Raw genomic sequence first — 24121 nt, 5'->3', positions numbered from 1 at the left:
CGACGCCCCCAGCCCCCCACCCCCCACCCCCCGACACCGCACCACCCCGACGCCCCCAGCCCCGCCCCCCACCCCCGACACCGCACCACCCCGACGCCCCCAGCCCCGCCCCCCACCCCCCGACACCGCACCACCCCGACGCCCCCAGCCCCCCACGCCTCGACACCGCACCACCCCGACGCCCCCAGCCCCCCACCCCCCGACACCGCACCACCCCGACGCCCCCAGCCCCCCACCCCCCACCCCCGACACCGCACCACCCTGACGCCCCCAGCCCCGCCCCCCACCCCCGACACCGCACCACCCCGACGCCCCCAGCCCCCCACGCCTCGACACCGCACCACCCCGACGCCCCCAGCCCCCCACCCCCCACCCCCCGACACCGCACCACCCCGACGCCCCCAGCCCCGCCCCCCGCCCCCCGACACTGCACCACCCCGACGCCCCCAGCCCGCCCCCCGCCCCTGACACCGCACCACCCCGACGCCCCCAGCCCCCCACGCCTCGACACCGCACCACCCCGACGCCCCCAGCCCCGCCCCCCGCCCCCGACACCGCACCACCCCGACGCCCCCAGCCACGCCCCCCGCCCCCGACACCGCACCACCCCGACGCCCCCAGCCACGCCCCCCGCCCCCGACACCGCACCACCCCGACGCCCCCAGCCCCCCACGCCTCGACACCGCACCACCCCGAAGCCCCCAGCCCCCCACCCCCCGCCCCCCGACACTGCACCACCCCGACGCCCCCAGCCCGCCCCCCGCCCCTGACACCGCACCACCCCGACGCCCCCAGCCCCCCACGCCTCGACACCGCACCACCCCGACGCCCCCAGCCCCGCCCCCCGCCCCTGACACCGCACCACCCCGACGCCCCCAGCCCCGCCCCCCACCCCCGACACCGCACCACCCCGACGCCCCCAGCCCCGCCCCCCGCCCCCCGACACCGCACCACCCCGACGCCCCCAGCCCCGCCCCCCGCCCCTGACACCGCACCACCCCGACGCCCCCAGCCCCGCCCCCCACCCCCGACACTGCACCACCCCGACGCCCCCAGCCCCCCACGCCTCGACACCGCACCACCCCGACGCCCCCAGCACCGCCCCCCACCCCCGACACCGCACCACCCTGACGCCCCCAGCCCCGCCCCCCGCCCCCCGACACCGCACCACCCCGACGCCCCCAGCCCCCCACGCCTCGACACCGCACCACCCCGACGCCCCCAGCCCCCCACCCCCCGACACCGCACCACCCCGACGCCCCCAGCCCCCCACCCCCCACCCCCGACACCGCACCACCCTGACGCCCCCAGCCCCGCCCCCCACCCCCGACACCGCACCACCCCGACGCCCCCAGCCCCCCGCCCCTGACACCGCACCACCCCGACGCCCACAGCCCCCCACGCCTTGACATTGCACCACCCTGACACCCCCTGCCCCGCCCCCCGCCCCCAACACTCCCAGCTCCCCGACACCCCCAACCCTGCCACTTGCACCCCAACACCTCACCACCTGGATGCCCCCAGCCCCCCACGCCCCGACACTGCACCACCCCGACCCCCCCAGCCCCGCCCCCCACCCCCCCGACGCCGCACCACCCCGACGCCCCCAGCCCCGCCCCCCACCCCCGACACCGCACCACCCCGACGCCCCCAGCCCCCCACGCCTCGACACCGCACCACCCCGACGCCCCCAGCCCCCCACCCCCCACCCCCCGACACCGCACCACCCCGACGCCCCCAGCCCCGCCCCCCACCCCCGACACCGCACCACCCCGACGCCCCCAGCCCCGCCCCCCGCCCCCGACACCGCACCACCCCGACGCCCCCAGCCCCGCCCCCCACCCCCGACACCGCACCACCCTGACGCCCCCAGCCCCGCCCCCCGCCCCCCGACACCGCACCACCCCGACGCCCCCAGCCCCCCACGCCTCGACACCGCACCACCCCGACGCCCCCAGCCCCCCACCCCCCACACCGCACCACCCCGACGCCCCCAGCCCCGCCCCCCGCCCCTGACACCGCACCACCCCGACGCCCCCAGCCCCCCACGCCTTGACATTGCACCACCCTGACACCCCCAGCCCCGCCCCCCACCCCCGACACCGCACCACCCCGACGCCCCCAGCCCCGCCCCCCACCCCCGACACCGCACCACCCCGACGCCCCCAGCCCCCCACGCCTCGACACCGCACCACCCCGACGCCCCCAGCCCCCCACCCCCCACCCCCCGACACCGCACCACCCCGACGCCCCCAGCCCCGCCCCCCACCCCCGACACCGCACCACCCCGACGCCCCCAGCCCCCCACCCCCCACCCCCCGACACCGCACCACCCCGACGCCCCCAGCCCCGCCCCCCACCCCCGACACCGCACCACCCCGACGCCCCCAGCCCCCCACGCCTCGACACCGCACCACCCCGACGCCCCCACCCCCCGACACCGCACCACCCCGATGCCCCCAGCCCCGCCCCCCACCCCCGACACCGCACCACCCCGACGCCCCCAGCCCCCCACGCCTCGACACCGCACCACCCCGACGCCCCCAGCCCCCCACCCCCCACCCCCCGACACCGCACCACCCCGACGCCCCCAGCCCCGCCCCCCGCCCCTGACACCGCACCACCCCGACGCCCCCAGCCCCGCCCCCCGACACCGCACCACCCCAACACCCCCCAGCCCCCCACGCCTCGACATTGCACCACCCTGACACCCCCTACGCCCCGCCCCCCGCCCCCAACACTCCCAGCTCCCCGACACCCCCAACCCTGCCACTTGCACCCCGACACCGCACCACCCCGACGCCCCCAGCCCCGCTCCCCACCCCTGACACCGCACCACCCCGACGCCCCCAGCCCCCCACGCCTTGACATTGCACCACCCTGACACCCCCTACGCCCCGCCCCCCGCCCCCAACACTCCCAGCTCCCCGACACCCCCAACCCTGCCACTTGCACCCCAACACCGCACCACCTGGACGCCCCCAGCCCCCCACGCCCCGACACTGCACCACCCCGACCCCCCCAGCCCCGCCCCCCGACACGCACCACCCCGACGCCCCCAGCCCCGCCCCCCAGCCCCGACACCGCACCACCCCGACGCCCCCAGCCCCGCCCCCCACCCCCCGACACCGCACCACCCCGACCCCCCCAGCCCCGCCCCCCGACACCGCACCACCCCAACACCCCCCAACCCCCCACACCTCGACATTGCACCACCCTGACACCCCCCGCCCCCAACACTCCCAGCTCCCCGACACCCCCAACCCTGCCACTTGCACCCCGACACCGCACCACCCCGACGCCCCCAGCCCCGCCCCCCCCCCCCTGACACCGCACCACCCCGGCGCCCCCAGCCCTGCCCCCCACCCCCGACACCGCACCACCCCGACCCCCCCAGCCCCCCACGCCTTGACATTGCACCACCCTGACACCCCCCCGCCCCGCCCCCCGCCCCCAACACTCCCAGCTCCCCGACACCCCCAACCCTGCCACTTGCACCCCAACACCGCACCACCCCGACGCCCCCAGCCCCCCACGCCCCGACACTGCACCACCCCGACCCCCCCAGCCCCGCCCCCCGACACCGCACCACCCCAACACCCCCCAGCCCCCCATGCCTCGACATTGCACCACCCTGACACCCCCTACGCCCCGCCCCCCGCCCCCAACACTCCCAGCTCCCCGACACCCCCAACCCCACCACTTGCACCCCAACACCGCACCACCCCAATGCCCCCAGTCCCGCCCCCCGACACCGCACCACCCCGACACCCCCCATGCCCCGCCCCCAACACTCCCAGCTCCCCGACACCCCCAACCCTGCCACTTGCACCCCAACACCGCACCACCCAGACGCCCCCAGCCCCCCACGCCCTGACACTGCACCACCCCAACGCCCCCAGCCCCGCCCCCCGACACCGCACCACCCCAACACCCCCCAGCCCCCTGCGCCTCGACACAGCAGCACCCCAATACCCCGGCCCTGCCGCCTTCAGTGAGGGAGCAGGGAGTGGGACGGAGTGACCTGGGGATGCTGCGGGGGAGTTTTACTGGGACTGTCTCCATTGGGGATATGGGGGGGGGCTTCACTGGAGGGATGATACCTGAGCCTGTAACCTGAGCCCAGGAAGGGGGTTGGGGCGAGGTGACACCTTTGGCCCCGGAAGCTGGACAAAGGCTGGAGGAGGAGCCGGGGGGAGGCTGGGGCAGACGGCTGGAGGGGGTTTCAGTTTGGAGCTGGCTGCGGAAACACCCCAGCACAGCCACCTGCACCCCGATACTCTGCGCCCCGACACCCCGACACAGCACCAGGCCGGGCCGGGCCCCGTGTGACGAATGTGGGAATGTTGGTCCAGCCGTTTCCTTCTGTGCCTGGGGGGCCGTGCCCCGAGCTGTGCCCCCGCCGAGGGCCGGTCAGTAGGTACCGTGCTGCAGGGGCTCCACGGCCCCCTTCCGCGCGGACATGTCCTGGGGCGCAGGAAATCCTCCTCCCTGCGAGGCGGGAGCTGCGGCGATGGGGGATTCCCCACCCACCTCGCGCGGCCTGCTCCCTTTTCACCCCTCTGAGCCACGGAGCCGGGCGCCACGTGCCCCGGAGTCCCTGCGCGGAGTGACGCCAGCCAGGGCTCTGGGGCAGCGTCTCCCCTCAGGGCCATGCCCCAGGGCCAGGAGCCCCCGGCCATCACTTGCCAGGTCCCGAAGTGTTTCGGCCGTTCTCCGCGCCAGCAGCTAGAGGCACCTTCACCTGCCCACTAGGGTCTCAGCAAAAATCACACCCCTTGTCCCACCACCTGGGCATTGTATGCAGGGGAAACTGAGGTACAAATACTATTCATGCAAAACGTGAAGAAAAATCCCTCCCGCTTCGTCACGGCCTGGCGCCGGGCAGCAGAGAGTCAAGGCTGGGCTGGGGAGCCTGCGGGGGCAGAGTTCAGGCTGTCGCCAGGCCTAGGTGGTGCTTGGGTCCGGGGGCTCTGCGGCTGGCTGGGGCAGGGGTTCCTTGGAGGAGCTGGGTTTCTCCCCCCGGGTTCAAGGTGGAGTCACGGCATGTGGGGGAGTCTGAGCCCTGCACCCCTCTTCCTGCGATTCCCTGGGACTCTCAGCCAGCCAGTAAAGCGGAAGGTTTATGGGACGACAGGAACATGGTCTAACACAGAGCTTGTTGCTACAATCAGGACCCCTCAGACAGGTTCTTCTGGGGGGCAAGGAGCTTAGACCCCAGCCTTGGGGTTCCCTCGATTTCCCCAGTCCACTCCCAACTCAAAACCCCTCCAGCCGACTCACCCAGCCCCCCCCCCCCGCTCCTCCTCCAGCCTTTGTCCAGCTTTCCCAGGCAAAAGGAGTCACCTGGCCCCAACCCCCTCCCAGCTCAGGTGACAGGCTCAGGTCTCCTCCCTCCAGTGAATCTCCTCCCCCCCCCACCCCGCTATCCCCTCCCCAATGCTGATACTCCCAGTAAAACTCCCCAGGGCACATTCCCAGGTCAACACTCCCCCCTCCCTGCTGAGTCACATCGTCACATCTCTCCCCCCTTCGAGACTGAACTGAGCGGGGTCACGCTGACCAGTGACCTGGGGAAGTTCGGGGCCCCCTCTCCGGGACAGCGCGTCCGCTATCAGGTTGGCCCTTCCCTTCACGTGGACCACGTCCATGTCGTAATCCTGCAGGAGCAGGCTCCATCTCAGGAGCTTGGCGTTGGCTCCTTTCATCTGGAGCAGCCAGGTCAGGGGAGAGGGGTCGGTGTAGACGGTGAAGTGTCGCCCGAAGAGATAGGGCTCTAGTTTCTTGAGGGCCCACACCATGGCCAGGCACTCCTTCTCGATGGCCGCGTAGTGTTGCTCCCGGGGTAGCAACTTCTTGCTCAGGTAGACGATGGGGTGTCTCTCCCCCTTTTCATCCTCCTGCATTAACACCGCCCCCAGTCCCGTGTCTGAGGCGTCGGTGAACACCACAAAGGGCTTGTCAAAGTCTGGGTTTGCCAGAACTGGGCCACTGACCAGAGCCACCAGGTGCTGTGGCGGGCCTGGGGGCAGTAAGTCCAGTTTACAATTAGGTCTGTGCCGCCCAGTGGGGCTGGGAATTCGCTGTGACCAGCCTTTGCTTGCGGGCCCCCGACACCGGCGGATAAATGCACCACCCTTGAGCCACCAGGAACCCAGCATGAGGGGAGGGGCACCCTGGCACCAGAGACCCCCAGGTGGGGGACGGCTACTTCGACACCCATGTCCATACCAGTAACCACAGACTAAGGGGCAGGGCTGACAGATGAGATGGGGGCTGGCAGTGCCCTATGCTGGGGTCTGGGGGTTTGGCAGTGCCCTTCACTGGTGAATGGGGGCCTGGCAGTGCCCCACGCTGGGGACTAGGGGGCTGGCAGTGTCCATCATGGGTTCCCAGGTCGTGTCTACTCTTGGCCCGTATGGTCCCTGGGGAAAACCCCCTTCAGTGCGACAGCCCTTCTCGGCGGGGCCACTCTCTCTCTCGGGTTAAGCCCCTCCACCTCGTGGAGCCGCACTCTGAGCCTCCAGCACGCCTGTCTCTGCCGTGGGTCCCCTCGCTCTGGACCCCTGGTGCCTTCACTCCTAGAGGGAATAATCCCCCCCCCGCCCCGCCCTGTTCTCTAGACCAGAGCCACTCTCAGCTGGTGTAACACAGGAGGATTTATTGAGTGTCTGAACCCAGCCCCCTGGCTGCTCTTTCCCCAGTCCAGCCACCGCCTCCCTCCAGCCGATCATCCCATATCATCTCCCCCAACAGCTCCTCCCCGGTCCATTGTCTTCTCTCCAGGTAAACAGGGTCGTAAACAGGGTCTCCTGGGCCCCCTCTCCCCTCATCTGTGCTCTGGCCCCTCTGGCTGGACCCGGCTGGTCAGGTCACCGGGGTCCCCTCTTCTCAGCCCATTGTCCTCCCGCTGGCCAGACCCGGCTGGGACTCCTGAGCTGGGCCTCCCGGTCCCCAGTCGCTGGGGTCTCCGTTCTCCAGGCCATTGGCCGGGGTCCCAAGTTCCCTCGCCGGTCCTGTGTCCCAACAAACTCCCTCTCCCATCCCCTCGTTAAACCCGTAACACCCAGGGAAACTGAGTCCCACCCCCTCTGCATGCAACCCACAGGAAAACCAAGAAAATCCCCCATAGGAAACAAAGAAAAACACTAAACTCCCCCACTTTGTCACTGCCCCACACTGGGGGGTGGAGGGGACTGGCAGTGCCTTATGCTGGGGGCTGGGGGACTGACAGGGCCCTACGCTAGGGGCTGGGGGCTGGCAGTGGCCCTCGCTGGGGGATAGGGGGCTGGCAGTGCCCCACGGTGGGGACTCGGGTACATGGGGTCAGTGGCGAGGTCACAGATTCTGGAGGATGAGTCCTGTGGGGAAGCAGGTGTGACCCGGGAGCTCCAGGAGTCGACAGGGCCGGAGGGGACGGAAGAATCCCAAGGGTTCGCCAGCCTCCGGCCTGTCTCTGGTACCTCCAGGCGCGAATCTCCAAGGGTCGCAGACATTGGCTCCCCGGTGCCATGGCCCTGGGGCCGGGTCGGCGCTGGCCCGGTGCTGCTGATGGGACCCGGCTCCCACCCCTCGGTGCAGCCAGGTGTCCATCCCCACCGCGCCGGCTGAGCCCTGCCTCCTCCCCGCCACCCCCGAGCAGCGCCTGCTGGCCTGGCCTGGATGAAGCTCCGTGGGAGCGAAAGGGTTAAACTCTCTTGCCCTGGCACCCTGGCTGCACCCTGCCTGGCAGCTGGGGCACCGGGGCGGCAGGATGCCTCACTCAGGAGCCAGGTCCCGGGGGCTGTGGCGCGGGTGCCGTGGGCTGGATTGACCGACCCGGGGAGCAGCCGTCAGCCCTGAACCCCCATAAATCTCCCCAGGGCGGCCGCCACTCGCCACCGTAGCTTTGATTTGTCACATATTAAAATGAGCTGACGACGGAGCGGTGGCCGGCGCGTGCAGCAGGGCCCCCCGCCCCTGCCCCCGCCCATGCATCATCCCGGTCCCTGCCCTCGCCGGCGCGGCAATGCGGGGATAAATCAGCCTGCCGCGTGGCAAAAGAGGAGCTGATTGCTTCGTGCCGGAGCGGGGCTCACCTGGGAAATCACGCCGGGGGCCTGCAGGGGGGCGGGGGGCCGCACCAGGCAGCGATTTATTGCTTTGATTTGCTGGGGGTTGGTTTGCTCCCAAACGCCCGCTGGGGAATTGCAGCCCCGGAGCTGTAACGCCAGGCCGGACGCCAGCTCCTTAAAGGGTTGCCGCCCGTTATCCCTCCCGCCTTAGCTTTCCCAGGCAGCCCGGCTCCCAGCTCCCGCCTGCCGCCGTGGCTCAGGGGTCTCGGGGCCCTGAGACGGACGGACAAGCCGTCTCCTCCGGGGTGTGGGGCCGGCAGGGCAGAGCGGGGCAGCCGCCCCCCCCAGCATGAACATGGAGGGGACCCCAGCCTGGGCCTATGTGGGGAGCAAGGCCGATCCCCAAGCCAAGCCCTGGGGACCAGAGAGCCCCCCCGGCCAGTCTCTGCCCCCTGCCACATCGCAGGGCGGGGCAGCATCCCCCAGCTTCCCTGCTCGGATACCCAGCCGGCTCTCCCGTCAGCCCAGAAGAGGCACCCGTGGGGCACTGGGGGATGGGGGACGGACCAGTCTAAATACAGGGCCCCTTGGCCCGGCCTGGCCCTGCTCTGCCCTCGCCTCATGGGTTGTTTCCATGCATAGAAGCTGCCCCCCGCCCATTGTCATTCAGCCCCGGGCAAAGTGGGCATAAATGTGCCCAGCTCCGAGCGCTGCCCTCCCCCAGCCCGGGGCAGCCTGCCACACCCGTGCTGCCCAGAGGAAGGTGGCACCCTGCCGGACTGGGCCCCGGGCCCCACAGGTCCCCAACCCTGGCCGCTGCGAGGATCTCTGTGCAGGGAGGGCCAGGGCCTGGGCCCCTCCCCTGTGCCATGTCCCTGAAGGAGTGTCCGTCTGTCCAGGCGGGCTGGGGCGAGTGCGGGGGGTGCCGGGTGCCGTCTCCACCTGCCTGTGCTAGTTCCACGGCCGGGCGCATGGGGGAGCAGGGGCCCATCGGCATGTGGGGTTTTGGGGGGCTCCCCATCGCCGCTCGGGGCTGTTCCCCCAGCCCCTCCCTCCCGCAGCGCCCCTGTTCCTATGAAAAGGCCCCAGTCGTGCTTGCCTGCCCCCTTCATTCCCAGTGCAGGGACGGGCCGCAGGAACCTGGTGTGAGCAAACCCCCCTCCTGACCCGCGGGGCTGAGTGGGGGGAACTGAGGCAGCCTGCGCCAGGGTGCGTCCCTCTGCCCACAGCATCGCCCGTCCTGCTCGCCCTGCACCCCGGTGCCCCCGTTGGGCTGCTTCCTGCAGGCGCCTGCACACGCCAAGCCCCTGCTCTGCTCTGCTCTTACAGGGCACAGACGTTGGACTTCCTGGACAATCGGCCGGCACTGCTCCTCCGGCCTTCGCTGAGCCCAGAACCGCACCTGCTCTCTCCAGCCCTCTGGTCCCCCCCAGTCCTCCGCGTTCCCTGGCCGCCTCCCTGCCGGCTGAGCGGTGCCTGTCCAAACTTTCCACGGTTTGCGTTCCGTCAGCACGAGGGGCGCGCGCGTGCAGAAATGCACTTCGCATTAGCCTCCCATTTCCAAAGTGCTGTAAACCTGAGCTTCTCTCCCGAGCTGCTTTTTAAGCTGCTCATTACTCCCTAATTGTTCAAACTTCTTGTCTTTTCTTTCTGATTAAAAGCACATTTGAAAAGAGCAGTTCAGTATCTCAGCTACTTTAGAGTCAAATGAATTCCAGCCCCCTCCTCATTTATTAATAACCTGCTCTCACGCTGACGCCGCATCCCTGGGGGCTCGGAGAAGCCTGAGAAGAGACAAGGTGACAGCACTGCTCCAGAGGGAGCGATTCAGAGGGGTTATAAATCTGTCTGTCTGTCTGTCTATCCAGCTCACCCCCTCCACCCCCTCCACCCATCCATCCATCCGCCCGTCTATCCCATACACCCCCATCTATCCATCCCATACACCCCCATCTATCTATCCATGCCCCTCCCTCCATCCCTCCCTCCATCCCATACACCCCCATCTATCTATCCATCCCCCTCCCTCCATCCCTCCATCCATCCCTCCCATACACCCCCATCTATCTATCCATCCCCCTCCATCCATCCATCCCATACACCCCCATCTATCTATCCATCCCCCTCCATCCATCCATCCCATACACCCCCATCTATCTATCCATCCCCCTCCATCCATCCATCCCATACACCCTCATCTATCTATCCATGCCCCTCCCTCCATCCATCCATCCCATACACCCCCATCTATCTATCCATGCTCCTCCCTCCATCCCTCCCTCCCATACACCCCCCATCTATCTATCCATGCCCCTCCCTCCATCCCTTCATCCCATACACCCCCATCTACCTATCCATCCCCCTCCCTCCATCCCTCCATCTATCCATCCCCGTACACCCCCTCCATCCAATCCATCCATCCCATACACCCCCCATCTATCTATCCATCCCCCTCCATCCATCCATCCATCCCATACACCCCCCATCTATCTATCCATCCCCCTCCATCCCTCCCCATACACCCCCTCCATCCATCCATCCCATACACTCCTATCTATCCATCCCCATGCACCCCATCCCTCCCTCCATCTATCTATCCCCATACACTCCCTCCATCTATTTGTCTATCCATCTAACCCCATCCACCCCCTCTATCTATCTATCTATCTATCTATCTATCTATCTATCTATCTATCTATCTATCTATGAAATACCAATTGCTATTCCTCTTTCCCTTTAATTATAACAATCGTAATAAAGCGTCTCTACCTTCCCCGTCTCTACCAGAAAGAGACCCATTAGCGTATAGTTGAGAGTTGGCAGGTGCGGGGAGGGTCTGCTGGGGGCTGGGTGAGTGAGTGTGTGAGGGGGTGTGGGTGGCTCTCTGGGTGGGCGGGTGAGTGGGTGGGTGGCTGGGTGGAAGGTGAGTGGGTGGGTGGGTTATTCTGTGGGTGAGTGGCTCACTGTGTGGGTGGCGTGTGTCTGGGTGGGTGGGTGGAAGGTGAGTGGGTGGGTGGCTCACTGGGGGGCTGGGTGAATGGGGGGCTGGGTGGGCAGGTGGGTGGCTCTCTGGGTGAGTGGCTCGCTGGGTGGGTGGCGTGTGGCTGGGTGGAAGGTGAGTGGCTCTCGCCGGGTGGGTGGGTGAGTGGACAGGTGGGTGGCTCTCTGGGTGAGTGGCTCGCTGGGTGGGTGGCGTGTGTCTGGGTGGGTGGCGGGTGTCTGGGTGGCTGGGTGGAAGGTGAGTGGGTGAGTGGCTCTCGCCGGGTGGGTGGGTGAGTGGCTGGAGCGTGTGTGAGGGCAACGGGTGTGTCTGTGTGGTTGCCCCTGAGGAGCTGGCGGAGGGTGGGGGTGCTGGAGCCAGGTGTTGTGGGAGCCGTGAGTGGGCTGATCTGGCTCTCCCCTTGCCTGCGGCCTGGGCCCAGTGCCTGGGGGGATCCTGCCTCCAGCGCTCAGCAGCTGTCCCGGGGTGGCCACAGTGTCATGGTCCCGGAGAAGGGGGTTGGACTAGATGACCTTCTGGGGTCCCTTCCAACCCTGAGATTCTATGATTCTATGATTCTAAGGGGTGTCTCTGGCGCGGGACCCTGGAGGGCAGGGACTGAAGAGTTTGGGGGACAGAGGGACCCCAAAACAGGAGCCCCCGGGCGACCCTTGGGCTCACAGGCAGGAGAAGCGAGTGGGTGCAGGGTGGGATTTTCCCAGTACGCGATGAGCCAGAGCCTGCGGCCCACCCTGGGGCCCACGTTCCAGGACGGTGCCGCCTGGAGCGAGTGCAGGGAACAGCCACAAAGCGAGTCACCGGGCTGGGAAAAGGCGTTCGGGTGAAAGCCCTTGAGAGCGGACACCCAGCGGATTAGCCGCTGCTCCCCGGGTGGGTCACAGAGACCCTGCTCCCCGGGGAGCCCCCACCTGGGGTGCGGCTGTGGCCTGGCCATGGAGGGGAGACCGTTGGCCGTATGACACCACACGGTGTTGGCTTGCGCCCCTTGGAGCAGACGGTGCCGGGTCCGGGTCCTGCCCCCGCATTGCCCCACTGCCCCACCCTACAAACATCACCAGTGGGGTGTGGGCGGGTGCGCTGCAGTCCCCAAGGCTGGTGTGACGCAGGTGGGTCCCCGTGGCTGGGGCTGTGCCCCACGGGAGAGGAGGCGCGCACTGACAGCCCAGTCACACCGGCCGGGGTCTGTCTCAGGGGGACTCGCTGCCCGGAGCTCACGGCGGGAAGCAGGGGGCTCCAGGCCCAGAGGTCCGGCCGCAGGAGGCGATGAAGCTGCATGGTTTCCCCTGGAGGGAGAGCAAGACCCCTCGGGTCCTGTGCATCCGGGACACCTGCCTCTCGCTTAGGGGGGCCCTTCACCCAGCTGCTCTGGACCCAGGTGCTGCCCTCGGCCGGGTGCTGGGGAGGGGTGGCTTGTGGGGGGCTCCCAGCAGCCGGGCACACGCTGAGTGATGTGGGGGACGAGCTCTGCAGGGGCAGCCGACGTCCGGCATGCCCCTGGGGTGGGCTGGGCTGGCACCAGGGGCTGAGGCCGTGGGGTTGGCACGGGGCCCAGGGGAGGTGCCTTGGCCCTGCTGCCAGCTTTGCCCTGGCTCCCGGCTGGCTCCCTGCCTGGCCAGCGCCGGGCGCTCTGACCTTGGGATAATCTTCAGTAGGATTAAGAGCTTAAAGATCTCGGTGTAATTGCTGGGCACTGCCCCGGCTGAGCCAACACGCGCCCAGGGCCAGCAGCTCCCTGCCAGCGCCAGCTCGTGGCCGGGGACCCAGCACCTCCAGCGGCTGCGGGGTTGCCTCAAGGTCTGAGCCCACGCAGGGTCTCCAGGCAGACGGGGGGGCCGGGAGGGGAAGCAACAAATCCAGTCCCCGGGAGGTGCAGGGTGGGTGTGACGAAGCAGGACTGTTCTTAATGTTCTCTCTGGATACTGTGTGGGTGCCTCAGTTTCCCCTATGCCTTTCTTAAGTATCCAGGTGCGGGGATCAGGGGGTGTGATTGTGGCAGAGCCCTAGAGGGCCAGTGTGATGGTGTCTGCACAGAGAATGGCCGACACCCTGTCTCTGGCCACTGATGGCCTGGGCCCCCCCCCCCCCCCGCAAAGGTGCCGACTGAAGGGGTTGGAGAACAAAGAGACCAGAATCATAGAATATCAGGGTTGGAAGGGACCTCTGGAGGTCATCTAGTCCAACCCCCTGCTCAAAGCAGGACTGATCCCTGACTAAATCATCCCAGCCAGGGCTTTGTCAAGCCTGACCTTAAAAACTTCCAGGGAAGGAGATTCCACCACCTCCCTAGGTAACGCATTCCAGTGTTTCGCCACCCTCGTCGTGAAAAAGTTTTTCCTAATATCCAACCTAAACCTCCCCCACTGCAACTTGAGACCATTACTCCTTGTTCTGTCATCTGCTACCATTGAGAACAGTCTAGATCCATCCTCTCTGGAACCCCCTCTCAGGTAGTTGAAAGCTGCTATAAAATCCCCCCTCAGTCTTCTCTTCTGCAGACTAAACAACCCCAGTTTCCTCAGCCTCTCCTCATAACTCATGTGTTCCAGTCCCCTCATCATTTTTGTTGCCAGGTGGCCTCCTGGCCCGGGAAAGGGACACAGGCCAGAGGAGGGCAGGAGAGTTTCAGTTTGGAGCTGGCTGGGGAAATGGAGGGAGGCTCAGATGGGGATCTGGGCTCCCTGGCCCCCAAGAGGGACCTGACTGAGGGGTCCAGGTTTCTGTACCTACAAGCTCTGTTTTGGGCTGTGATCCTGTGACTCCCGGCGGGTGCCCCATGCCCTGTGCTGAGAGCACCCAGGGCAGGCAGCGGGGGCAGGGAAAACCCCTTCCATGGACCGAGAGGTACCACGGCCCCCCGGACAGCGCCGCTCTGGCCCCCCCACGGCTCTGGGCCTGTTGCAGGAACTGCCGGGGGGGGCGGGGGGGTCCATTCTGCCCTTAACGTCTGTGAACGATACTTTTCCTGCTGCTGCAGCCCAGGCTGGGCCTGCTCGGGGTACCCAGGGATGTGGACGCTCTGGGGGCTCAGGCCCTAGGCTGTGGGTGTCGGGGGGGTTCACACCCCAGGCCTCTCCATCAGGCCCCTGGCCCCGTGCTCGTGCAGCCCTTTGGCAGAGCTCCAGGAAGCCCTGCGCGGCTCCGGCTGCCAGGCAGGGGCAGGGCTGCAGCAGGGAGCTGCGTCCAGCCCCCCCAGCTGGCTAATGGGCCCTGACATTTCCACGAGATTTAGCGCAGAGCCCGGCACTGAATATTCATGAGGCCGCCCGGCCGGGCTGCTCGCGTGATTAATCATGTGTTGTTCCCGTCACTGCAAACCTCACCTGCCCCCGCCCGCCGCTCGCCAGCTCCGGCCACCGGCCCAGAACGGGCCCCTTCACCCGCGGGCCCGTGGCCCAGAGCGGGGCCGGCCCGGGCCCCGCAGCCCCGCCTGCCCCATGCCAGGCAGGAGCATCTCCACACAGCGGGTGCCATGCCCATGCTAGGCGGGGAGCTGGGGGGCAGCAGGGGGCGTGGGGTGAGCCGAGGGGCTCCCAGTCCCTCCCACACCCTGGGGATCACGTTTCCCCAGAATCCCGGGCACAATGGGCAGCTGGTGTGTCTGGGAGCCGGGCACTGCTTGGGTAGGGCCGGGGCAGCCCGTTTGCACCAGGCTGGGGCTCTCTGACCCAGCAGGGCTCGGTGTCCTGCTCCCACTCCTGGACACTCACCCGTGGGCGGCTCTCGGGGCTGCCCAAAGCCTGGGGGAGCGACCCGCCCGCGGTCGGCCCCCAGACAGACAGACAGACGGTGGCTGGGCCGTGGAAGTCCCTTTAGAGAGATGGGTCCCAGCCTGTCCTGCCAGCGCAGGCGTGGCCCGAGCCCCTGGCTCGAGTCACACTCCACATGGCCAGGCTGGGGCCACTGGGCACCGGCCCCGCCGCACCTTGCCCTGACCCTGGCGGGGCCCCGGGCCCTGCACCCCGCCCTCCTCCTGGGCACCGGCCCCTCCGCGCCTTGCCCTGACCCTGACCGGGCCCCGGGCCCCGGGCCCTGCACCCCGCCCTCCTCCTGGGCACTGGGCCCTCCGCACCTTGCCCTGACCCTGGCGGGGCCCCGGGCCCTGCACCCCGCCCTCCTCCTGGGCACCGGCCCCTCCGCGCCTTGCCCTGACCCTGGCGGGGCCCTGGGCCCTGCACCCCGCCCTCCTCCTGGGCACCGGCCCCTCCGCGCCTTGCCCTGACCCTGACCGGGCCCCGTGCCCTGGGCCCTGCACCCCGCCCTCCTCCTGGGCACTGGGCCCTCCGCACCTTGCCCTGACCCTGGCAGGGCCCCAGGCCCTGCACCCCGCCCTCCTCCTGGGCACCGGCCCCTCCGCGCCTTGCCCTGACCCTGGCGGGGCCCCGGGCCCTGCACCCCGCCCTCCTCCTGGGCACCGGCCCCTCCGCGCCTTGCCCTGACCCTGGCGGGGCCCCGGGCCCTGCACCCCGCCCTCCTCCTGGGCACCGGCCCCGCCGCGCCTTGCCCTGACCCTGGCGGGGCCCCGGGCCGTGCACCCCGCCCTCCTCCTGGGCACCGGCCCCTCCGCGTCTTGCCCTGACCCTGGCGGGGCCCCGGGCCCTGCACCCCGCCCTCCTCCTGGGCACCGGCCCCTCCGCGCCTTGCCCTGACCCTGACCGGGCCCCGGGCCCCGGGCCCTGCACCCCGCCCTCCTCCTGGGCACTGGGCCCTCCGCACCTTGCCCTGACCCTGGCAGGGCCCCAGGCCCTGCACCCCGCCCTCCTCCTGGGCACTGGGCCCTCCGCACCTTGCCCTGACCCTGGCGGGGCCCCAGGCCCTGCACCCCGCCCTCCTCCTGGGCACCGGCCCCGCCGCGCCTTGCCCTGACCCTGGCGGGGCCCCGGGCCGTGCACCCCGCCCTCCTCCTGGGCACCGGCCCCTCCGCGTCTTGTCCTGACCCTGGCGGGGCCCCGGGCCCTGCACCCCGCCCTCCTCCTGGGCACCGGCCCGTTCATGCCAAGCCAGCTGCTGCCAGGCTCCCTCGGGGACGCTGGCTCCTTTGATTCTGGGGGTGTCCCTGAGCCCCAGCTCTGATCCCTCCCCCCAGCCCTCCGCAGGCTGGGCCCTCGGCCAACAGCTTTGGGCCCCTTGACACCAGGGCCCGGCCCAGCTGGGGGTATCGCCGCGTGGGCGTTCGCGCCCGCCTCTGTCCGTGCCGCGGGAGGCAGCCAGGCTCCGTGGTCAGTGGCTCCTTCCCCGCTGTGCATTTACTTCTGCCCCGCCCTGGCCTGGCCTGCCCCCACCTGCCCCAACCCCGCCCGGGCCCCCGCCTGCCCCCGTCTGCCCCACACCCCGCCTGGGCCCCGCCTGCCCCCGCCTGCCCAGGGCTCCGCCTGCCCCCGCCTGCCCCACACCCCGCCCAGGGCCCAGTCTGCCCCTGCCTGCCCCACACCCCGCCTGGGCCCCCGCCTGCCCCACACCCCGCCCAGGGCCCAGTCTGCCCCCGCCTGCCCCACACCCCGCCCTGGCCCGGCCTGCCCCCGCCTGCCCCACACCCCGCCCGGGTCCCCGCCTGTCCCCATCTGCCCCACACCCCGCCTGGGCCCCGCCTGCCCCCGCCTGCCCAGGGCTCCGCCTGCCCCCGCCTGCCCCACACCCCGCCCAGGGCCCAGTCTGCCCCCGCCTGCCCCACACCCCGCCTGGGCCCCCGCCTGCCCCACACCCCGCCCAGGGCCCAGTCTGCCCCCGCCTGCCCCACACCCCGCCCTGGCCCGGCCTGCCCCCGCCTGCCCCACACCCCACCCAGGGCCCAGCCTGCCCCCCCCGCCCCACACCCTGCCCGGGCCCCCGCCTGCCCCACACCCCGCCTGCCCCCGCCTGCCCCCGCCCCCGTGCTGCGGAGCTGGCGGGTTGCAGGCCGGCGTTCCCAGCTCCGCGACGCTCTCGGGGCTGCAGGGCCGTTACTCTCCGCGATGCGACCCCGCTGCTGCGGTCTGGGCCTGCGTCCCCGGGGCGAGGGCCCCACCATGGGCCCCGCATGGGTGGTGCCCGCGGGAGCGCGTGGGGCCGGGGCTGCAGAGCCAGGCGGCTGCAGGGCCGGCAGAGAGTTAAAGGAGGATCTGCCCCGAGGGCGTGGCGGGAACGTGCTGCTGGCCGGGGCCCCGCTCGGGAACTCGCCCCCCAGCCCCAAGTCAGCCAGATGCACTGACCTTGGGGGAACTGTCCCCAAACCTCGGCCTCTCTCTCCCTCAAGTCCAGTCCCAAGCCCCCTCCAAGTCCTGCCCCCGTCTCCGAGGGCACTCCTCCCCCCGGCCATAGGGCCCCTCCTCGCCGCCCCGGCAGGCATTCTGTGCCAGGCGGGAGGGGCTGGCCTGGGATCCAGTCCCCAGTGCGTGTGCGGGGCTCTGTGGGGAGCCGGGGGGCTTGGCTGACCTCGAACATCCGCTTGGTGCCACGGCTCTGGCAGTTCTGCACAAATTGCATAAATATTCATGGGCCGTGCACAGAAATGGGCCTGTCCCCGCTGATTACAGAGCCCGTCCTGCAGCAGGAGATGGCTCCTGGGCTAACGCAGCCTGGCGCAGCCAAGAAGCCGCCCCGCTCCGCTCCGCCAGGGCCCCGGGCTGCGCGTGTGTCTCTGTTCCAGACGGCACCTGGGGCGCCCTTCCCGGGGGCTGCAGCCAGCTGCCTTTGGCGTGGGACGAGGGGCCAGCATCCTGGGTGGGGCTGAGCCAAGGGCCCCAACACACCAGCCAGCTTGCAGAGGGATCTGCCCGGTCTGGTCGGGGGGCTCCGGGACAGGGGCTCTGCCCGGGCAGGGGGCTCTGGGATCCCTCGTGGGCTGGAATCTTGTTCTCTGCGCCGATGCTCTCAGCCCCTGGCAGCCCCCCACTCCCCGTGCTGGCCCTGGGGACCCCCTATCGGGCTGGGCACGGGCAGGGCAGTGAGAGGAGCCCCGCTGTGCTCCTGGCGCCATTGAAGTCTCCTCTGGCTCCTCGCCTGCTGTCGAATTCTCTGCCAGCCTGGCCAGCGTGTGGGGAAGGGGCGTGTGTGATCCGGCCCCTGCACACCAGGCTCCCCACTGTGTCCTCAATGCCCTCCTGCATAATCCCGTCACCATTCCCATTAGTGCTGCCCGCCCGCCCCTGCTGGGCACTGTCACGCCCAGCCAGCCTCCCGGGACGTGACTGAGAACCGCGGATTGACAGGGGCTGTATTTCAAAACCCACGGCCCGCTGCGGGCTTCCCTGGGTGGCACCGAGCAGCCCACGGGGCCATGCCCAGCCTCCGGAGACCTGACCGTGGGCAGCCCGCACAGGCAGAGCGGCACCACGGCTTCTGCTCAGCACGTGGGCACACACGGGCACACAGGGGCACACACGGGCACACACAGGGGCACACAGACACATGGGCACACAGACACTCAGGCACACACGGGCACACGGACACACATGGGCACACACAGGCACACATGGGCACGCATGGGCACACACGGGCACACGGACACCCTCAGGCACACACGGGCACACACAGGCACACACAGGCACATGGACACACACAGGCACACAGGGGCACACGGACACACACAGACACACACAGGCACACACGGGCACACACGGGCACACGGACACACACAGACACACACGGGCACACACAGGCACTCAGGCACACACGGGCACACACGGGCACACGGACACACATGGGCACACACAGGCACACATGGGCACGCATGGGCACACACGGGCACACGGACACCCTCAGGCACACACGGGCACACACGGGCACACACAGGCACATGGACACACACAGGCACACAGGGGCACACGGACACACACAGACACACACGGGCACACACGGGCACACGGGCACACACAGACACACACGGGCACACACAGGCACTCAGGCACACAGGGGCACACAGGGGCACACACCAGCACACAGACACATGGGCACACGGACACACACGGGCACACACAGGCACACACGGACACACTCAGGCACAGACGGGCACACAGGGGCACACACGGGCACACACTCCCGCAGAACGGGGTTCAAGGCAGCCCTGGCGAGGGCTGCGGCTGGGCTAAGCTGACGCAGGTGTGGCCAGCTCGATCCGGGCCCAGCTGGCCCTGAGAGGAGGGCTGGGGCCAGGAGCTGGGGGCAGGCCAAAGTGGAGCAGGGCTGGGGAATGGGGCAAGGGAGCTGGGGGGCTCCAGCCTGGCGAACCCCCAGGCTGCAGGCCTTGCCGAAGGCCTACGGAGATCCTGGGCCTGCGGAGGGGCAGCCCGGGGACAGGCAGAGGCAGCTGGTCCAACCCCTGGCCGGTGATGTGCGGCCATGACTCACGGCAGCCTGCCCCGGTGAGCGGGGGCTACCTGACGACTGGCAGGAGCCACTGAGGCAAGGTGGGTAGGAGGGAGGGGAGACCCAGCGTGTGGGGGTGCTGCAGGGGCAGAGCCCCGAGGTAAAGGGGCACCGGGGTCCGGGAGGGACACAGGACCAGCGGCAGGCGCTCCGGGCGGAAAGGAGCTCATCCCCAGACGACCAGCAGGAGGCGCCGCGTGGGCGACAGGGTCCAATAAAACTGTTCCCTCCCCCACCAGGTGCCTGGCAGCCTGTGACCAACCCGGCTCCAGCAACTCCCCCCCCCCAAAACACAGAGACACACAAACACACACAGAGACACACAACTAAACACACCTTTTCCCAAATATGCACTTGCCCCTGCCTGGCCGCCCTGGGGTGCCCCCGCAATGGTCGCTGAAATGCTGACCAGTCACCGCATAGATCTGCCCCTCCCTGCCTGGACACACACACAGGTCCACAAACACAACAGGTGCGAAGCGGCAACACACACACACAGACAGGTGCACGCACACACATGCACACACCAATGGTTGCACACGCACATACACACAAGCAAGCGGAGGGGTGTGTCCAGTGTCTCGGTCACCAACAGCAACGTGTGTAAATGGATGTGCTGAGGGGGTGTCCGGCTTGTGCGTCTTGCGAGCGCTCTGGGGGGAGGTGCTGCGGGGGGAGGTGTTAGGCCTGAATACATGGGGGGGGCCAGCATGGGGGGGTGCCTAGGCAGAGATGGGGTGCAGGCACTGTGTGTGTGTGTGGGTGTGCACACAGGCGTGGGTGCGCTCAGGGGGTTTGTGCGGGTGTTTTTGTCTGTGCACAGAGGCGTGGGTGCGCTCAGGGGGTTTGTGCGGCGGTGTGTGGGTGTGCACAGGGGCGTGGGTGCGCTCAGGGGGCTTGTGCGGCGGTGTGTGGGTGTGCACAGAGGCGTGGGTGGGCTCAGGGGGTTTGTGCGGGGGTGTGTGGGTGTGCACAGGGGCGTGGGTTGGCTCAGGGGGTTTGTGCGGGGGGGTGTGGGTGTGCACAGAGGCGTGGGTGCGCTCAGGGGGTTTGTGCGGGGTGTGTGGGTGTGCACAGAGGCGTGGGTGCGCTCAGGGGGTTTGTGCGGGTGTTTTTGTGTGTGCACAGAGGCGTGGGTGCGCTCAGGGGGGTTGTGCGGCGGTGTGTGGGTGTGCACAGAGGCGTGGGTGCGCTCAGGGGGGTTGTGCGGGTGTGTGTGGGTGTGCACAGGGGCGTGGGTGGGCTCAGGGGGTTTGAGCGGGTGTTTTTGTGTGTGCACAGAGGCGTGGGTGGGCTCAGGGGGTTTGTGCGGGGGTGTGTGTGGGTGTGCACAGGGGCGTGGGTGGGCTCAGGGGGTTTGTGCGGCGGTGTGTGGGTGTGCACACAGGCGTGGGTGCGCTCAGGGGGTTTGTGCGGCGGTGTGTGGGTGTGCACAGGGGCGTGGGTGGGCTCAGGGGGTTTGTGCAGGGGGGTGTGGGTGTGCACAGAGGCATGGGTGGGCTCAGGGGGTTTGTGCGGGTGTTTTTGTGTGTGCACACAGGCGTGGGTGCGCTCAGGGGGTTTGTGCGGCGGTGTGTGGGTGTGCACAGGGGCGTGGGTGGGCTCAGGGGGTTTGTGTGGGGGTGTGTGGGTGTGCACAGGGGCGTGGGTGGGCTCAGGGGGTTTGTGCGGGGGTGTGTGGGTGTGTGCACAGAGGCGTGTGTGCACTCAGGGGGTTTGTGCGGCGGTGTGTGGGTGTGCACAGAGGCGTGGGGGCGCTCAGGGGGTTTGTGCGGGTGTTTTTGTGTGTGCACAGAGGCGTGGGTGCGCTCAGGGGGTTTGTGCGGCGGTGTGTGGGTGTGCACAGAGGCGTGGGGGCGCTCAGGGGGTTTGTGCGGGTGTTTTTGTGTGTGCACACAGGCGTGGGGGCGCTCAGGGGGTTTGTGCGGGTGTTTTTGTGTGTGCACAGAGGCGTGGGTGGGCTCAGGGGGTTTGTGCGGGGGTGTGTGGGTGTGCACAGAGGTGTGGGTGCGCTCAGGGGGTTTGTGCGGGGGTGTGTGCACAGAGGTGTGGGTGCGCTCAGGGGGTTTGTGCGGGGGTGTGTGCACAGAGGCGTGGGTGCGCTCAGGGGGGTTGTGCGGCGGTGTGTGGGTGTGCACAGAGGCGTGGGTGCGCTCAGGGGGGTTGTGCGGGGGGGTGTGGGTGTGCACAGAGGCGTGGGTGGGCTCAGGGGGTTTGTGCGGCGGTGTGTGGGTGTGCACAGAGGCGTGGGTGGGCTCAGGGGGTATGTGCGGGGTGTGTGGGTGTGCACACAGGCGTGGGTGCGCTCAGGGGGTTTGTGCGGGTGTTTTTGTGTGTGCACAGAGGCGTGGGTGGGCTCAGGGGGTTTGTGCGGCGGTGTGTCGGTGTGCACAGAGGCGTGGGTGCGCTCAGGGGGGTTGTGCGGGGGGGTGTGGGTGTGCACAGAGGCGTGGGTGGGCTCAGGGGGTTTGTGCGGCGGTGTGTGGGTGTGCACAGAGGCGTGGGTGCGCTCAGGGGGTTTGAGCAGGTGTGTGTGTGGGTGTGCACAGAGGTGTGGGAGCGCTCAGGGGGTTTGTGCGGGGGGGGTGGGTGTGCACAGAGGCGTGGGTGGGCTCAGGGGGTTTGTGCGTGGGTGTGTGTGGGTGTGCACAGAGGTGTGGGTGTGCTCAGGGATTTGTGCAGGGGGGTGTGGGTGTGCACACAGGCGTGGGTGCGCTCAGGGGGTTTGTGCGGGTGTTTTTGTCTGTGCACAGAGGCGTGGGTGCACTCAGGGGGTTTGTGCGGGGGTGTGTGGGTGTGCACAGAGGCGTGGGTGCGCTCAGGGGGCTTGTGCGGCGGTGTGTGGGTGTGCACAGAGGCGTGGGTGCGCTCAGGGGGTTTGTGCGGGGGTGTGTGGGTGTGCACAGAGGCGTGGGTGGGCTCATGGGGTTTGTGCGGGGGTGTGTGTGGGTGTGCACAGAGCCGTGGGTGGGCTCAGGGGGTTTGTGCGGGGGGGTGTGGGTGTGCACACAGGCGTGGGTGCGCTCAGGGGGTTTGTGCGGGTGTTTTTGTGTGTGCACAGAGGCGTGGGTGCGCTCAGGGGGGTTGTGCGGCGGTGTGTGGGTGTGCACAGAGGCGTGGGTGCGCTCAGGGGGTTTGTGCGGGGTGTGTGGGTGTGCACAGAGGCGTGGGTGCGCTCAGGGGGTTTGTGCGGGTGTTTTTGTGTGTGCACAGAGGCGTGGGTGCGCTCAGGGGGTTTGTGCGGGGGTGTGTGGGTGTGCACAGAGGCGTGGGTGCGCTCAGGGGGGTTGTGCAGGGGTGTGTGCACAGAGGCGTGGGTGCGCTCAGGGGGGTTGTGCGGGTGTGTGTGGGTGTGCACAGGGGCGTGGGTGGGCTCAGGGGGTTTGTGCGGGTGTTTTTGTGTGTGCACAGAGGCGTGGGTGCGCTCAGGGGGTTTGTGCGGGTGTGTGTGGGTGTGCACAGAGGCGTGGGTGCGCTCAGGGGGTTTGTGCGGGGGGGTGTGGGTGTGCACAGAGGCATGGGTGGGCTCAGGGGGTTTGTGCGGCGGTGTGTGGGTGTGCACAGAGGCGTGGGTGGGCTCAGGGGGTTTGTGCGGGGGGGTGTGGGTGTGCACAGAGGCGTGGGGGCGCTCAGGGGGTTTGTGCGGCGGTGTGTGGGTGTGCACAGAGGCATGGGTGCGCTCAGGGGGGTTGTGCGGCGGTGTGTGGGTGTGCACAGAGGCGTGGGTGGGCTCAGGGGGTTTGTGCGGGGGGGTGTGGGTGTGCACAGAGGCGTGGGTGCGCTCAGGGGGCTTGTGCAGGGGTGTGTGGGTGTGTGCACAGAGGCGTGGGTGCACTCAGGGGGTTTGTTCGGGGCTGTGTGGGTGTGCACAGAGGCGTGGGTGCGTTCAGGGGGGTTGTGTGGGTGTGTGTGTGGTGTGCACAGAGGCGTGGGTGCGTTCAGGGGGGTTGTGCGGGTGTGTGTGGGTGTGCACAGAGGCGTGGGTGCGCTCAGGGGGTTGTGCGGGTGTGTGGGTGTGCACAGAGGCGTGGGTGCGCTCAGGGGGTTTGAGCAGGTGTGTGTGTGGGTGTGCACAGAGGCGTGGGTGCGTTCAGGGGGGTTGTGCGGGTGTGTGTGGGTGTGCACAGAGGCGTGGGTGCGCTCAGGGGGTTGTGCGGGTGTGTGGGTGTGCACAGAGGCGTGGGTGCGCTCAGGGGGTTTGTGCGGCGGTGTGTGGGTGTGCACAGAGGCGTGGGTGCGCTCAGGGGGTTTGTGCGGGTGTTTTTGTGTGTGCACAGAGGCGTGGGTGCGCTCAGGGGGGTTGTGCGGGGGGGTGTGGGTGTGCACACAGGCGTGGGTGCGCTCAGGGGGTTTGTGCGGGGGGGTGTGGGTGTGCACAGAGGCGTGGGTGGGCTCAGGCGGTTTCTGCGGGGTGTGTGGGTGTGCACAGAGGCGTGGGTGCGCTCAGGGGGTTTGTGCGGGTGTTTTTGTGTGTGCACAGAGGCGTGGGTGCGCTCAGGCGGTTTCTGCGGGGGGGTGTGTGGGTGTGCACAGGGGCGTGGGTGGGCTCAGGGGGTTTGTGCGGGTGTGTGTGTGGGTGTGCACAGAGGCGTGGGTGGGCTCAGAGGGTTTGTGCGGGGGTGTGTGGGTGTGCACAGAGGCGTGGGTGCGCTCAGGGGGTTTGTGCGGGGGTGTGTGGGTGTGCACAGAGGCGTGGGTGCGCTCAGGGGGTTTGAGCAGGTGTGTG

The sequence above is a fragment of the Lepidochelys kempii genome, chromosome 11, assembly GCF_965140285.1.
Source record: "Lepidochelys kempii isolate rLepKem1 chromosome 11, rLepKem1.hap1, whole genome shotgun sequence".
Taxonomy (NCBI): Eukaryota; Metazoa; Chordata; order Testudines; family Cheloniidae; genus Lepidochelys; species Lepidochelys kempii.
Note: the sequence above shows the minus strand (reverse complement) of the source record.